Source organism: Rhinopithecus roxellana, chromosome 1 (assembly GCF_007565055.1).
Source record: "Rhinopithecus roxellana isolate Shanxi Qingling chromosome 1, ASM756505v1, whole genome shotgun sequence".
NCBI classification, from domain to species: Eukaryota; Metazoa; Chordata; class Mammalia; order Primates; family Cercopithecidae; genus Rhinopithecus; species Rhinopithecus roxellana.
In genome coordinates, this window is record NC_044549.1 from 62,983,154 (window position 1) to 62,997,635 (window position 14,482).

The window sequence follows — 14,482 nt, forward strand, 5'->3', positions numbered from 1 at the left end:
CCAGAAAAAGGATTCTCGTCTAATCCTGTTCATCTGGTCATTCAAATTCTGGTTCCTACTCCACCCAAAACACCATCACATGAGCCTGGGAGATGACTGGATTATGCAGACAAATATATTCTCAATGTGTTCCTTGGGATTGTGGGATTAAGCTGATTTTCTGCCCTTTGCATCTTTCTTTGCACTAAAGACTTTCTGCTCTTCCAAGTGATCTTGAGCCTGTTATTTCATAAGTGTAGCAGACTGCTTGCAAAAGTGGCCAGAACTATTCTACCCTCTGTATCTGCAGTAAGCCTTTGCAATATGACTTTGCTGCTTTTCCCATGGAAAGGTAAAATTTGTTTCTCCACTCCTTGAGTCTGGGCTGGCCTTGTAACTTGCTTTGACCTACAGAATGATGCAGCAGTGGCACCATGACAGGCCTAGGTCTAGGTCTGAAAAGGTTTTGTGTCCTTCTGTCCTGGACTCCAGAAACTACCTGGGGTAGCCTGTTAAAAGATGAAAAGCTCATGGAACAGACACTGTCTCAGCTGGGTCAGCCTGGACCAGTCAGCCCTCAGCAGCCCCAGCAGTTAACCAGAGATGCATGAGTGAGCCTAGTCAATGCTGAAGAACCACCCAGCAGAACCCAGCTCAAACTGTGAGTCACACACAACATCATGAACTAAATAAATGGTGGTTGTTACAAGCCACTAAGTTTGGGTGGTTCTTTTATTGCAGCAAGAGCTGATACCATGAACTCCCAAACTAAGTGGAAGGGGTGTCCACTTAGCCAGTTGAGGACCCAGAAAGTGCTGGCACAGAAGGACTGGGTGTTTTATTTATTTGTTCATTTATTTACTCAAGGCCTAGTCAGGTAGTAACATATTCAGAACTTGAACCCAAGTGCTCCACTGGCCTGTTCCTCATTTGCATCTCCTCCTGAATGGCAGGTACTTGGGAAGCTTCCAGACAGCAGCTCCTGGAAATCCCTCCTGAGAGAGCCTGCTACATTTTCTTGGGGATCTGTCCAATTTCACCGGCTGCCACCCACCCCAGCACCCTGCCTGTCTCCAACCCTCGGTCCACAGCAAACCCACACCCCCACCATCAGCTCCCTCATAACAACTCAGCCAGCACTGCCAGCTCTTTCCATCTGCACGGTTCCAGCAGCTCCATCGCCAGCCAGCATCGCTCCCTTCTGCAGGCAGCAAGAGCAACGAGCCCCAAGAACATGAAAATGCTTCTTTTCAGTCACACTGAAAGAGACCAGTGGGTGGGCCCGTCCACTTGTCGGCATCCACTGGGGATCAAAGCAAACACAAGAGGGAACAGACCCAAAGGAAGGAGGAGGGAAAGGCCCCCTTCAACACCCTGCAAACCCAGCCAGTGGTTCTGAGGGGAGAAGTGGGAATAATCCTGACCAAAACCCTACCCCTCCCCAAGGAGCCCAGAGGAGAAAGGATGACAAAGAAATAGGAAGGTGGGGGGTGTGGGGTAGGAAGAGGAAGTAGCAGAAGGTACACAGGAAGGGAGGAGGGCTTGGAGGAAGCACCCCACCCTCTGGCAGCTCCCAAAGAGGGCCTTGCTCTATTGGGGCCCTCGGGGAAACAACAGGAGGGCAGGCAGCCCAAGGAGGGGGCAGCTGCACGCAGGTCCTGGCTGTGCACGCGGGCACCAGCTGCCAGCTGGAGGCTGCCCTGGCTGCGGAAGGGAGGGGGTGGTGCTTTTCTCTTTTCTCTAAAGAGTTGGAGAAAACAGAGCCCGGCCCATGAACATGGCCAGGCCCAATTTCCTCCCACCAGGCAAATTCTTTCCTGTGCTTGGGAAACACACCTGGCTAGAATTCTCATCCCATGGGCCAGAAGCTCAGAGCTTTCTGCCCAGTGGATGGTCACTAGGGGAAATAAAATGTTTGGCCAAAGCAAAAGACTCTGATGTCAAAAATCATCAGCAGGAGACACATGGCAAGCACCAAATTGGCTGCTCAGTGTGCCCTGAGTAGGTAGCAGTCACAGGAATGGTAATGGCAATAATAATAAGAGTAATCTAAGGGCCTGGTGTAGTGAGCGCTTATGAGGTGCCAGGCATTATTTTATGGCCCCCTCACAACTCTATGGGGCAGGTATTCGAGACGCTAGCAGTGCCTGGCTCCTTAAACACGGTGCATTCTGGCCCAACTTCACCTGCCAACACCTGTGTTGCTTTGCCGAAGGCTTTCTTCTCACTGGCTCTGCTGCCTCCTAGCAGGCCAGCGGTCCCCAAGAATGAATATCACCCCAGAGCAGCCCTTAGCCAATGGGTGATGCAAGATCAATACCCCAGTTCCTCTGCTTTTTGAGTGGGATAACTCTCTGTGGGATCTTCAGGGGCCCCCAGTGTACCCAAGGGCATTAAACTCCAGTCGCCCATTGTGGTGACTTGCTTGATAATATGCCTAGTATTGGCTACCTTCTCCTCCCCAACTCACTTCCCCATGCCCCTTCTAGTGTTCCTGGGGTCATCTTCCAAATAAACTACTTGCACTGGAATCCTTGTCCCAGGCTCAGCTTCTGAGGGAATCCAACCTGAGAGAGGTATGGCTCCATTTTAGAGGCAAGAATGTCAAGGCTCAAAGGGTGTTAAGAACTCAGCCTGGTCTGCCTGACCCCAAGTGCTCTTAACGACTATTCTCTACCACAGTTACTATGATTTTTGTTGAGTCTTCTGAGTGCAAAGTAAACTTTCGTTCAGGCCAGAAAAAGCCCAAAGCTCACACCCCCATTGAGAGGGGCTTCTGGCATGCTATTCTGGGGTCTCCTGAGCAAACTGGAGCTAGACACAACTGGTTAATAAGACAAGCTTTGACATCAGACGACCCGGGTTTTCCTTCTGAAGATGCTACTTAGGAGTCTATGGCCTTGGGTGAGTCACTTAACCTCTCTGCACCTGAGTTTCCTTCTCAGTAAAGTGAGGATACAGAGGCTCCCTGGTGAGGTAGAAATTCCAAGGAGTAAGTTCCCAATGACGTGAGCGCCTGTGAGAGAGAGGGAAGTAGTGCAGGCAGGACAGGGCCAGCCAGGGAGGTGTCCTTGGAGCCAGCTTCAGTTAGGTTTGGGCAAGCTGCTTTCCCTTTCCCCTTTCCCCACTTGGGTGAAATGGGTGTGTGTTGTGTCACTGATGACATGAGACCATGAAAGTGAGACTCTTGTACATAGGACAGAACTGCTCCTTCCTTTCTGGTCTTGTATCAAGGATTTGTGTTTAACAGGCTTGATCTAAGTCCCCAGAGATATTTAAATAGAATCAGAATTTTAAAAATCAACCTGATTCCAGAGCACTCCATGCAGCTGCCGGGTGCCCAATTAGCATCCTGAACTGTGCCAGGCAGCCAGCTCAGTGGGTCTCCAGCCATGAACAGCTTCGGCAAAAGCCTCCCTAGCCGCAGGCCAGGCAGAGCTGGAGGCGCAGTCATGGGGCACTGGCCAGAGGGTGGAGGCCACTTCTTGGAGAGAAGACACACAGCAAAGAGCACTCCAAGTTCCAGGCGAAGCTTTTGGAGCTGGAGCAGCGGTTCTGAACTGGTGGAGCGCAGCTCCCTGGAATGCCTGAGACCCTTCATGAGTGGGCCTCAGACCCTTCATGAGACAGGAGTCTCCAGCGTACCCCTCCAGATTCACCTGCCATTTTTCTCTACCCTGCTCTGTGTCCTGGGAGGCCGCCCTGTACGGAGTCCTCTGGCTTCTTCTAGTACAGTGGTCACCTCTTATCCATGATTTTAGTTACCCACAGTCAACCATGGTCCCAAAATAGTAAATGAAAAAAAATCCCAGAAATAAAAAATTCATGTGTTTTCCATTGTGCACCATTCCAAGTAGAATGATGAAATCTTGTGCTCTCCCACTCCAGCCTACCTGGGACATGAATCCTTCCTTTGTCCGTTGGATCCACGCCATCTACAATCCCCACCCTCTAGTCACTTTGCAGCCCTCTTGGAATCAGATCGACTCTCACGCTATCCCAGTGCTTGTATTCAAGGAATTCTTAATTTAGTTAATGATGACCCCAAAGTGCAAGAGTATTGATGCTGGCAATTCAGGTATGCCAAAGAGAAACTGTAAAGTGCTTCCTTCAAGTGAAAAGATGAAAGTTCCCCATTTAATAAGGAGAGAAAAAAAATGTATGGTGAGGTTGCTAAGATCTATGGTAAGAATGAATCTTGCATCTGTGAAATTGTGAAGAATGAAAAAGAAATCATGCATTTTATATATATATATATATGTATATAGATGTGTGTGTATACATTTGTGTGTATTTATGTATATATATATGTGTACATACATGTGTATATGTGTGTGTGTGTGTGTGTGTGTGTGTGTGCAGGGTTCAGTACTATTCTATGGTTTTAGGCATGCACTAGAGATCTGGGAACATACTCCCTATGGAGAAGAGGGGACTACTGGCAGGAGACTGGTGGGTGGAAAGAGAGAGGCCAGGGTGCTTATTGCATTGCAAGTTGGCAGCATCCCTCCACCCCAGGGCACACTCCTGTCAGGCAGCCTTCTCTCACTCCTCTTTCTGGCTCCTTTCCTTGCCCTGTTAGCCTAAGGGTGAGAACAGCTCCCAGCTGGTAGCCCCAAGGCAGTAACCAATCTCTTGTGGTTTCCCTAAATCTTCCAATACCCTTCCACTGGTGCCTTCATTAAACTTTCCTTAATTACACTATTTGAGTATATCGTCAATTCCCTGCTGAGACCCAGATACAGTCACCAAACTTGGAACAAAATATAAAGTATATTTTTGCCACAACTAAGCTTATAAACCATGATGGGCATCTGTCTCTGTGCCAAGCTGAGCGGGTCATGTGGTGCATCTGCCAAGACGCCATTTGGTTGCAAATAACAGAAACCCTGATTCATGCTGCTTTAAATAGAAAATGGGGTATTTTCTCACCTAACAGAAGGTCTGAAGGAAGGCAGTTGCTGACACTGATTTCATTGATTTCAGGATCAACCTCTGTGATTCTCCAGGCCTTTCTCTTGTGGACACAAGATGGCTGCTTCAGCTCCAGGCAACTCATCCATGCTCAAGTTAGGCATCAATCACTTCTGTGCAGGAAAAAGGAAGATTTCCCAAATGCTGCACCAAGAAGACTCACAGGCTATACCTGGGTAGCCCAGCCACTCTGGCTGCAAGGAAAACAGGAAGAGAATTATACAGCATTCAATCCTCTGGAGGGGGAGGTATAAAGGGAAAGAGAGTCTGGAAACCGTTTGAGGGTAAGGTAACTCTTCAGCAGGGTCTTCCATTGCACCAAAATATAACAGAGGTACACCTTGCAATCAGTACAAAATAAGAGGCCCAGGTGAGGAGCAAGTCAGCCTCCCCATCTCCCATTTCCTGTGTTTACCGGCACGAGTGGGACTTTTGCTAGTCAAGGCAGTAAATGATCCTATTCTGCCAGTAGCCCTGTCCCTTCAATTGTGTTGCCAAAAATATTAGTTTTTTCAGAGTCTAATCGTCCCACAAAAAGTTACAGTAATTCAGGTTTTCCTGGTGCAGAGAGACAAATTCCTGACTCACCCCAGAGTTGCAAGGCACAGTGGCTTAGAGCAAAGGGCAGAATCCTCCAAATTACCGACCGGAAAGGCTGAAAACAGAATCCAAATCAGGGAATGATGCCTCCCACCCCCCTAGTTCCTCAGCTCCGCCCTAAGAATGCACTCATGTCTTCTCAGCCTCCAAACGTACTTTGCACTTTAAGCAAGATCATTCTTATTCCCCAATTTTTCCCCCAGCTCTGCTCAAATATGTAAGCATACAATGACTGTTTGGTTGCCTCATCACTGTCAAATGACACCAGACCGGTTGTTATTTTCTTCTTTCGGCTCATCTGTCTCTTCTCATTTTCTTGACAATAAACATGGATGGTATGTAATCAATTTTCTTAATTTAGTTTTTTTCTTTTAAACAACACTAGGCATCTATCAGAAGGGAAAAGAGAATACCACTCCAACAAATTATACTGTTGCCCGCATTTTGCCCATCCATGGCAGACTAAAATAATGTAATGCCTAAAGGACACAAGTAGCTGCCAATCATTCGTTGAGTCAGATTCAAGAAGCTTTGGAAGGAGTAGTTCAATCTAGTGGCCTTCTCCCCACTCCCTCTGAGCTTCCTGCATAGTCTGGGAAGAGAAAGGTTAATTTCACACTGTGATTGAGGTTTATCAAACATATCAGACTTTCCTCAAACAGTTTTGGAAATGGTCAAGTAATAGAATGACCTTGCCAAGCTCTTTCCCATTTAATTTTGGAGCCTGTGTATATTTCAATGGAAATATAATCCATATGTTTGCTTCATTTATACATCCTCATCCACACAGCTCTAAGAGCTAGCTGACTGATGTCCAAGGGCTCTTAGAGACTTTTTGGGTGATTTTTTTACTCAAAAAGGAGGAAGCTGACTTCACTGGCAGCAGTAGGAGCTTGCCTGCCAAACATCTGGGAGTGAGTCAAGATACAGAAGCCAAAGGTCTGGAGAAGAAGATGAAAGATCAGGTATCATGCTTCTCCAGGAAGAAGGCTCATGGCGTTTTTCTATATCCAGTACTGATTGCTGTGGTTCAAATGTCCCCTCCGAAACTCATGTCAAAATTGAATTGCCATTCCAACAGTATTAAGAGTTAGGATCTTTAAGAGGTGATAGGTCTTGAGGCCTCTGCCCTCATGGATGGATTAATGCTGTTAACACAGGAGTGGGTTAGTTATCACAGAAGCGTTCTCCCAATAAAAGGATGAGTTTTCTCTCTATCACATGTGCACCCTTCCTCCCTTCCTCACCATGTGAGGCTTTCTGCCACATTATGATGCCACAAAAAGGCCCTCATCAGATGGCCAAGCAGGGAACAGCACCATGCCCTTTTACTTCCAGCCTCTAGAACCATGAGCCAAATAAATCTCTTTTCTTTATAAATTACCCAGTCTGTGGTATTCTGTTACATCAGCAGAAAATGGACTGTGATACTTATTAAGCGCCTACTATTTACAGGCTGCAGTGTTGCTGCAGGGAGCAGAAAAACTACAAAAATGATTCTCATCTGTGGATTCTCTCCTCAAGGAGCTACCTACCAGTTACACTGGCGGCAGCAACTTTTCTGTAAAAGGACAGATAGTAAATAATGTGGCTTTACTGGCCTGGAGGTCTCTGTGGCAACTCCCCAACTCTGCCAGCAAAGCATGAAAGCAGTCATAGACAATACATGAACAAAAGAGGATGCCTATGTTTCAATCAAACTTAATTCACAAACACAGGGCTGGGGCAGACTGGCCCACAGACCATAGTGTGCCAAGCCCTAGTCCAGCTGGAATCATGTGAAATTGTTGACATTTGATTTTTCCCTACCTCCATAAACAGCAATTTCTTATAGTTTCACCTAATGGTTGGGGAGAGTAAATAAAGTCAGACAGCTGTAATAGGAAGAAGAAAGTAACAAGGCCATGATCATGGTAGAGATGATGTTGTTTGTCTGATGCTTCCGAAATGCAGAAAGCTCATATTTCTAGCCAGGTGGCCTCAAACTCATCTCTCTTTACTACCCTACCCTTAGTGTACCACGTGGGCCTTCATTTCCAATGGGAAAGTATAACTATTTGTTCTGCTAAAGTTGCATTAAAACCTAAAATACTTTGTAGGTTTTAATGGTATTCATGGCAGGGAGGAGTGACATGGCTGAAGATGTTTGAGAAGCACAGGAGTAACTGATATCAACCAGGCTGGTTTCTTGCAGGTCTTACCAAAACCTTTGACATGATCGTCTTCAGAATCTAGGACATCTAAAGAAGGAGATGGAACAGAAGCATTTCCCCAACTGATTTGTTCAAGAAGACCTTTGTTTATGAAAAGCATCCCTCCAGATTGTGGTTCTGTGAACTCTACCATAGGAAATTCTGAACTTCATGTTTCTAAAGAGGCCAGTCTTCTCTCGTGGCAGATCCTGTCTCTGGGAACCACGTGATTCTCCCATGACTCTATTAACAAAGTCAAATTGGGAAAGGTGGTAAGACAAAGATTCTGCCATCAGCCTGACATCTGCCTTGGGCCTGGGGGAGGAAGGTTTCACCGAGGATGATCCCAGAAACAGCACTGATTAGATAGCTGCCACTTTCCATTTTCGGCTTTAAGGGATGTAACTTGACACCCAGACTTGAACCTTTCTGGGAGAATTCATGTAATGACATTATGACATCTTGTGGCCACTTAGAGGAACCCACAATATTCCCGCTAGGTTTCAATCCTGAAGGACAAAATCCCCCATTAAAAGACCACCAGCCAGTGGAGTCCCAGGAGGACATCTCTCCTTTTCCTGCTCCTTCTTGGTCAACTGGATAAGTTTCTACCAGTTAGTCCCTTGCTACTCGTAGTGTGGTCTGTGTACCAGCAGGACCAGAAGCATCAGTACCAACGCAAATTCTTCAGCCACCCCAAAGCAACAGAGTCAGAATAAGCATTTTAATAACAGCCTGAGTGATTGGAATACACAGTAAAGTTTGAAGAGTGTTGCTTTGGTCTACCTTTCTTTGTGGGTAAATGCCAAATTTTCCTTCTTTTTTTAGTATTGTGGGAAAGACAAGCATCAGAAGTGGGCAAGCAGAATGTTAAGCTAGAAGCTCTGCTCTGTGGTTTGAGCTATGTCACTGTTTCTGGGAATTTCCAAGGACCCAAGAGTAAGGCCAATAATTGTGTTTGGTTGTTTTTTTCTAGTATTTATTGGATTTTTTTTTTTTTTTTTTTTTTTTTTTTTTTTTTTGCCAGATCCCATGCTAAGCATTCTCCATGCACTCTCTCACTTAACTCCCACAGACTTTGAGGTGGAAACTATTACTAGCCCCATTTTCTAGAGGAGGAGACTAAGGCTAAGAGAGGAAGCGAACGTCCAGCTAACCACGTAGATGGTGATCTCCGCTCAGTTCTCAAAACTCACTAGAGTCAGGGGGAAGGAATAAAAAAGCTATAAACAAATAAGACATAAACAGGAGAGGGAACAACAGCAAATAGGAAATGTCAAGAAGTTTAGGGGGATGGAAAATGGACAGACAAGGACAGCCAATTTGGATCTTGGCTTTCTCCTCTCTGATAAGTGCCTGCAAAGACAGGAGCAAATAAGCAGAGATCATGCACTGCTGAATCTTGGAAGCTTCTGGAACTGGAGGTACCAGGTACCTCTGGAGGCAGGCTGGGGATGGTGGTTGAAAGTCATTACAGGCTTAACCACTCCCTTTCCCTGTCTTCTCCCCAGGCCCACATTACCAGGCAAGGGTCCCAGCTCTGCAGCTGCAAGTGGGTAGCTGACTCTCAGCAGATGCTATGCCAAGGATGCTGGTTTAGGGGACAGCAGACCCTACAAAGGGTAGGAATGAGGAACTGTACTGAAAACAGGGGAGTAAATGAGTGTCTGTGCATTGAAGAGTGAGGCTCAGACCCTTGTCTCCATCTCAGCTCCAGAGTGCCATCGTCTAGTTCCTCAGCATCCTGCAAATATGGCCCCCAATCCACAAACACACACACACACACACACTCAACCCCCAAGCAGACCCTTAGGTGCTTCTTCCCCAGGGAGGCTGGCTGAGCCAAAAGCAAAGACCCAAGGAATTTGATATTTGGGGACTGTATTAGTCTTTCTTATGCTGCTGATAAAGGCATACCCGAGACTGGGTAATTTACTAAGAAAAAAGAGGTTTCATGGACTCAGTTCCATACCGCTGGAGAGGCCTCACAATCATGGCGGAAGGTGAAAGCCACATCTTACATAGTGGCAGACAAAGAGGGAATGAGAATCAAGCAAAAGCCCTTATAAAACCATCAGATCTTGTGAGACTCATTTACTACCATGAGAACACTATGGGGGAAACCGACCCCATGATTCAATTACCTCCCACCAGGTCCCTCCCACAACACGTGGGAATTACGGGAGCTACAACTGAAGATGAGACTTGGGTGGGAACATAGCCAAACAATATCAGGGACCCTTTGGAAAAAATGCCCACCCACAGGATTTTCAATTAGACAACTGCATCCCCCTAGACATATGAACAGTATTTCCAGTTTCACAGAAACCAAAGCAGACTGAAAGGGAGAAACAGAGAAGCAGAAGAAGGTTTTCAAAAACATCCTCAGGCCAGGCATGGTGGCTCATGCCTGTAATCCCAGCACTTTGGGACTCTGAGGTGGGTGGATCACAAAGTCAAGAGATCGAGACCAGCCTGGCCAACATGGTGAAACCCCATCTCTACTAAAAATACAAAAATTAGCCGGGCATGGTGGCGGGCACCTGTAGTCCCCACTACTCAGGAGGCTGAGGCAGGAATATCACTTGGACCCAAGAGGTGGAGGTTGCAGTGAGCCGAGATAGTGCCACTGCACTCCAACCTGGTGATAGAGCGAGACTCCATCCAAAAAAAAAAAAATCCTCAGAAAGAAAAGGTAACATATCCTTTAAACAAGAGTAGGATACTCTCAGAGACTAATAGAACTGAGCAGGAGAGTCTAGAAATTAAAAACAAGTAGGTGCTGGTGCGGTGGCTCACACTTGTAATCCCAGCACTTTGGGAGGCTAAGGCGGTCAGATCACCTGAGATCAGGAGTTCAAGATCAGCCTGACCAACATGGTGAAATCCATCTCTACTAAAAATACAAAAATTAGCCAGGCATGGTGGCACAATCCTATAATCCTAGCTACTCAGGAGACTGAGGCAAGAGAATCACTTGAACCTGGGAAGCGGAGGCTGCAGTGAGCAGAGATTGTGCCACTGCACTCCAGCCTGGGCAACAGAGCAAGACTCCATCTCAAAAAAATAACAAAAATAAATAAACAAATAAAAACAAGTAGGTAACCAAAGCAAGATAGTGATGGGGCTGTGCATTTCAGCCCCTGTTTCTTTGTTTCTTTCCTGCTCCTGTTTAACAACTGCTCCTCCCAGGCTCCCTCTCAACGTTGCCATCAGTCACCCACTTACAAAGCCCCAGGAAAATGCTATGGGCCGAATTTTTCTCCAAAAATTCACATGGTGAAGTCCTAACTACCAGCACTTCAGAATGTTCCTGTATTTAGACATAGGGTCTTTAAAGAGGTCGTAAGATTAAATGAGGTCACATAAGTAGGCCCTAAAGCACGTGACTGTCCACACTTGGAGACAGGGCCTTCAAAGTAGGGCAGACCCTAATCCACCTAATCCAATCTGACCAGTGTCCTTATAAGAAAAGGAAAATTGAATGCAGGATGAGAAGGCAGGGGTGCATACGCACAGAGGGAAGACGATGTGAGGACACAGTGAGAAGGTGGCTGAAGGCAAGCCAAGGTGAGAGGCCTCAAAATGAAACCAAACCTGCAGGCACCTTGCTTGGGCTTCTGGCCACCAGAATCATGAGAAATACATTTCTGTTGTGTCAGCCACCCAGTCGATGGCATTTTGTGACGGTAGCCCTAGAAAACTAATGCAGAGGACTGTATTGTTTAATTGAGGGTGAATTTTCTTGTTGCAGTAGTTGAGAAACAAACCAACCAATCAGGGAACTGACCCTGAAAGAGTAAATCTTTTCCCAGAGAACAGGACTCTCTAGGCATGAGTGAGATACAAATAGTCTTTTCTGCCTCCTCTTCTTCCCAAGAACTGATAAGGTTGAAAGAAAAGAACCCATTCAGGGAGAGAGGGAGTAAAGGATTCTGCTATAATAGCCACATACCAGTGTCATCCTGGGAGACCACCTGCTGATGGCCCAGGCCCAGATGTGAGCTCTTCCCAGGCCTGGACCCCCCTACTCCCACCTGCTCACCCTCACCAAGCCTCACAGGCTCTTTGCCATCTTATAGTCTGCTCCCTGGAACATTCGGCAGCCAGAGTTAGCTAATCCAATCAGTTTAAAGGCGTTTTGCATATGCCTGATCATAACCCTCACCTCAGCAGTGTTAAAATAAGCAAGCTCCCTGGATCCTCCCCTGGAGATTCTGATTCAGTGGGTTATTTTGAACACATTGTCCAGAAAATTCTAGTGGAGGTGTATTGGGAAGACATTAGACTAATGCCACTTAGCAGGATGGCCTCTTTTCTGGATCCAGGGCATTTGAATGGTGAGGCTCTTTGAAACCCAAGAGGGTGCCTCTGCAGCCCTGCTCTCTGAGTGACCCTGAGGTTTGACTCCTGACAGAGCCATTCAGATGAGGGATAGTGCAGATATATGGTGACCTCCCTGGGCCAGCCTAAGCCACCCTCAGCATGAACCAAGGAATGGAAATTCCAGGATGCTGGCTGTAGCCACGTGGAAAGCAGAACTTTCTGACCATCAGAGCCACTGTCCAACAACAGAATGTGGCCCTTGGGAGGAAGGGAGTTCCCCATCCTTGGAGAAATCCAATGATCAAAGAGTAAGCTTTGTAAAAGGAAACTATACATTTTACTTGACTCAGATGTCTGATAGATGCTTCCTGGAAGGACAAGAGTGTTTTTTAGAGCCTCACTACTCAAAGTGTGGACCACAGGCCGGCAGCATGAGTCTCACTAGGAGCTTTTAAAGACCTCTGACATCAACTTCATGTCCTAAAATTCCAGCCACCTTGATTCAAGGTTGGGCCCTGGCATAAACACCCTTAAAATCTCCCCAGTTTATTCTAATGAAAAGCCAGGATTGAAAGCCGGAGAGAGCCAGAGACCCCAAGGGTTCCATCTAACGGAGATAACAAGAATCTCTGGCTAGGCTGGTGGGGAATAAACTTGTGAGAGAAGGGAAGAAATATTTGTGAAAAGCTTCAGTCTCTTTTTCACTTTCTTTTCTGCTTGCTTCAGCAGGAATTTGTCTCCCAGCTGCCAAAAGCAAAATGACTCAGAGAAGTGACATGACCTGCTCAAGGTCACTCCGTGGATGATGCGAGACTAGCAGGCAAGAATATCTTTGGATTCCTGCTCCAGGGCATGACGACATCCCGGGCCACTGGGGTGGGGCTGCAAAGTATTTTAAAAAAAAGGAAGAAGAGAAGTTTCCCACCCCTAGATATAGCCTGGCGGTTAAAGCAAGTCAAAATCAAAGTGCAGCAGACACAGACGTCGTAATAAACTTGTCTCAAGTGCTTACGCGTGTATTCTAACCACCGCATTTTTTTTACGTGTGTCACATCATTTCGTCTCTGGAACAGTCTCAAGAGAGATTGTTAGGTCCTATTATTAGCCCCTATTTTACTCATAAGGACACCGAGGCTCAGAGTGGTGCAGTCATTTGCCCAAGGTAGCACGGCTTGTACGTATGATAGCAGAGCTGAGACGCAAACTCAAATTCAAGAGCCCAAATACCTAAGCACTGTGCTCCACTGCTCTTGCCTAAAAACAGGAAGCACAGAGTGAGGGGGACCTCTGTGAAGGCCGACAGACTTAGGAAAGGCTTCCTGGGGGAAGATGCCTTTCTTTGAGCTTGGCCAGAATGGGTCAAAGAAGAGTAGATGTGCGGGGCAGAGGTGAGGCTGGGGATGGGGAACAACAAGTATCAAAACTGAGCGCAATCTAGGATTTAAAATCCAGGTATTCGTAGCTGGGCATAGTGGCAGGTGCCTGTAATCCCAGCTACTCGGGAGGCTGAGACATGAGACCCACTTGAACCCAAAGGTGGCAGTGAGCCGAGATTACGCCACTGCCCTCCAGCCTGGGCAAAAAAAAGAGTAAAAATTAAATAAAATCCAGCTATTGGAGAAAAGGGTGGGCTGGTGAGCCCTTTGACAGAAAGAAGAGGAAGTTTTTGCTCTGAAGTCCTAGAGAAAATGAATTGCTGAAAGCAGGGATGGAATAAAATGTGGCCCCTTTGGGACTGCTGGATGGACTCTGAGGTCCTGTGAGAGAGGGAGGCAGGGAGACAAGGAGCTGAGGAAGTTGTAGAAGATCCTGGGAGATGCGGACTTCAGGGGCTTCTTCAAAGAGCCTAACCCCAGCCACCCATGTCTGGCCCAAGCTTGGCGCTGCCCATGAGTTCTGTGGTCTATTATCATTATCATCCCACTTTACTCTTCACTTTACTCTTCTTACTTTGAAGGGAGGCCAGGCTAGAAAGGAAACCAGGCTTAGATGGGGTCAATGTGCTTGTCCAAGGCCACTTAGCTGACAGGAGCCGAGCCAAGATGGGAACCCACGTCTGCCTGACCCAACTCCCATCTCACACGTTGAGGAAATGAGACTTCCTGCAAGGCACAGCAGAGAAAACATGTGCTGTTCTCTGCTCCTTCCTGAGAATCACTCACACGCCAGCAAATAAATTTCTAAAAAGTCATAAATAAGCCTGCAAGGTAAAAAAGAGAAGGGACAAATGCAAGAAGAGATGTCCAAATACATACGTGTTTGTGTATGTATGTATGTATGTATTTGGAAGCTGCAAAGCAGGTTGGATGAACTAATGTATCAGAGCTGAAAGCTGAACCAAGACAAAGGGGAAACAATGGGAAGCAAAGTGCACTGGGTCCCAGAACCCCAGGAAACATCAAGAATTCATC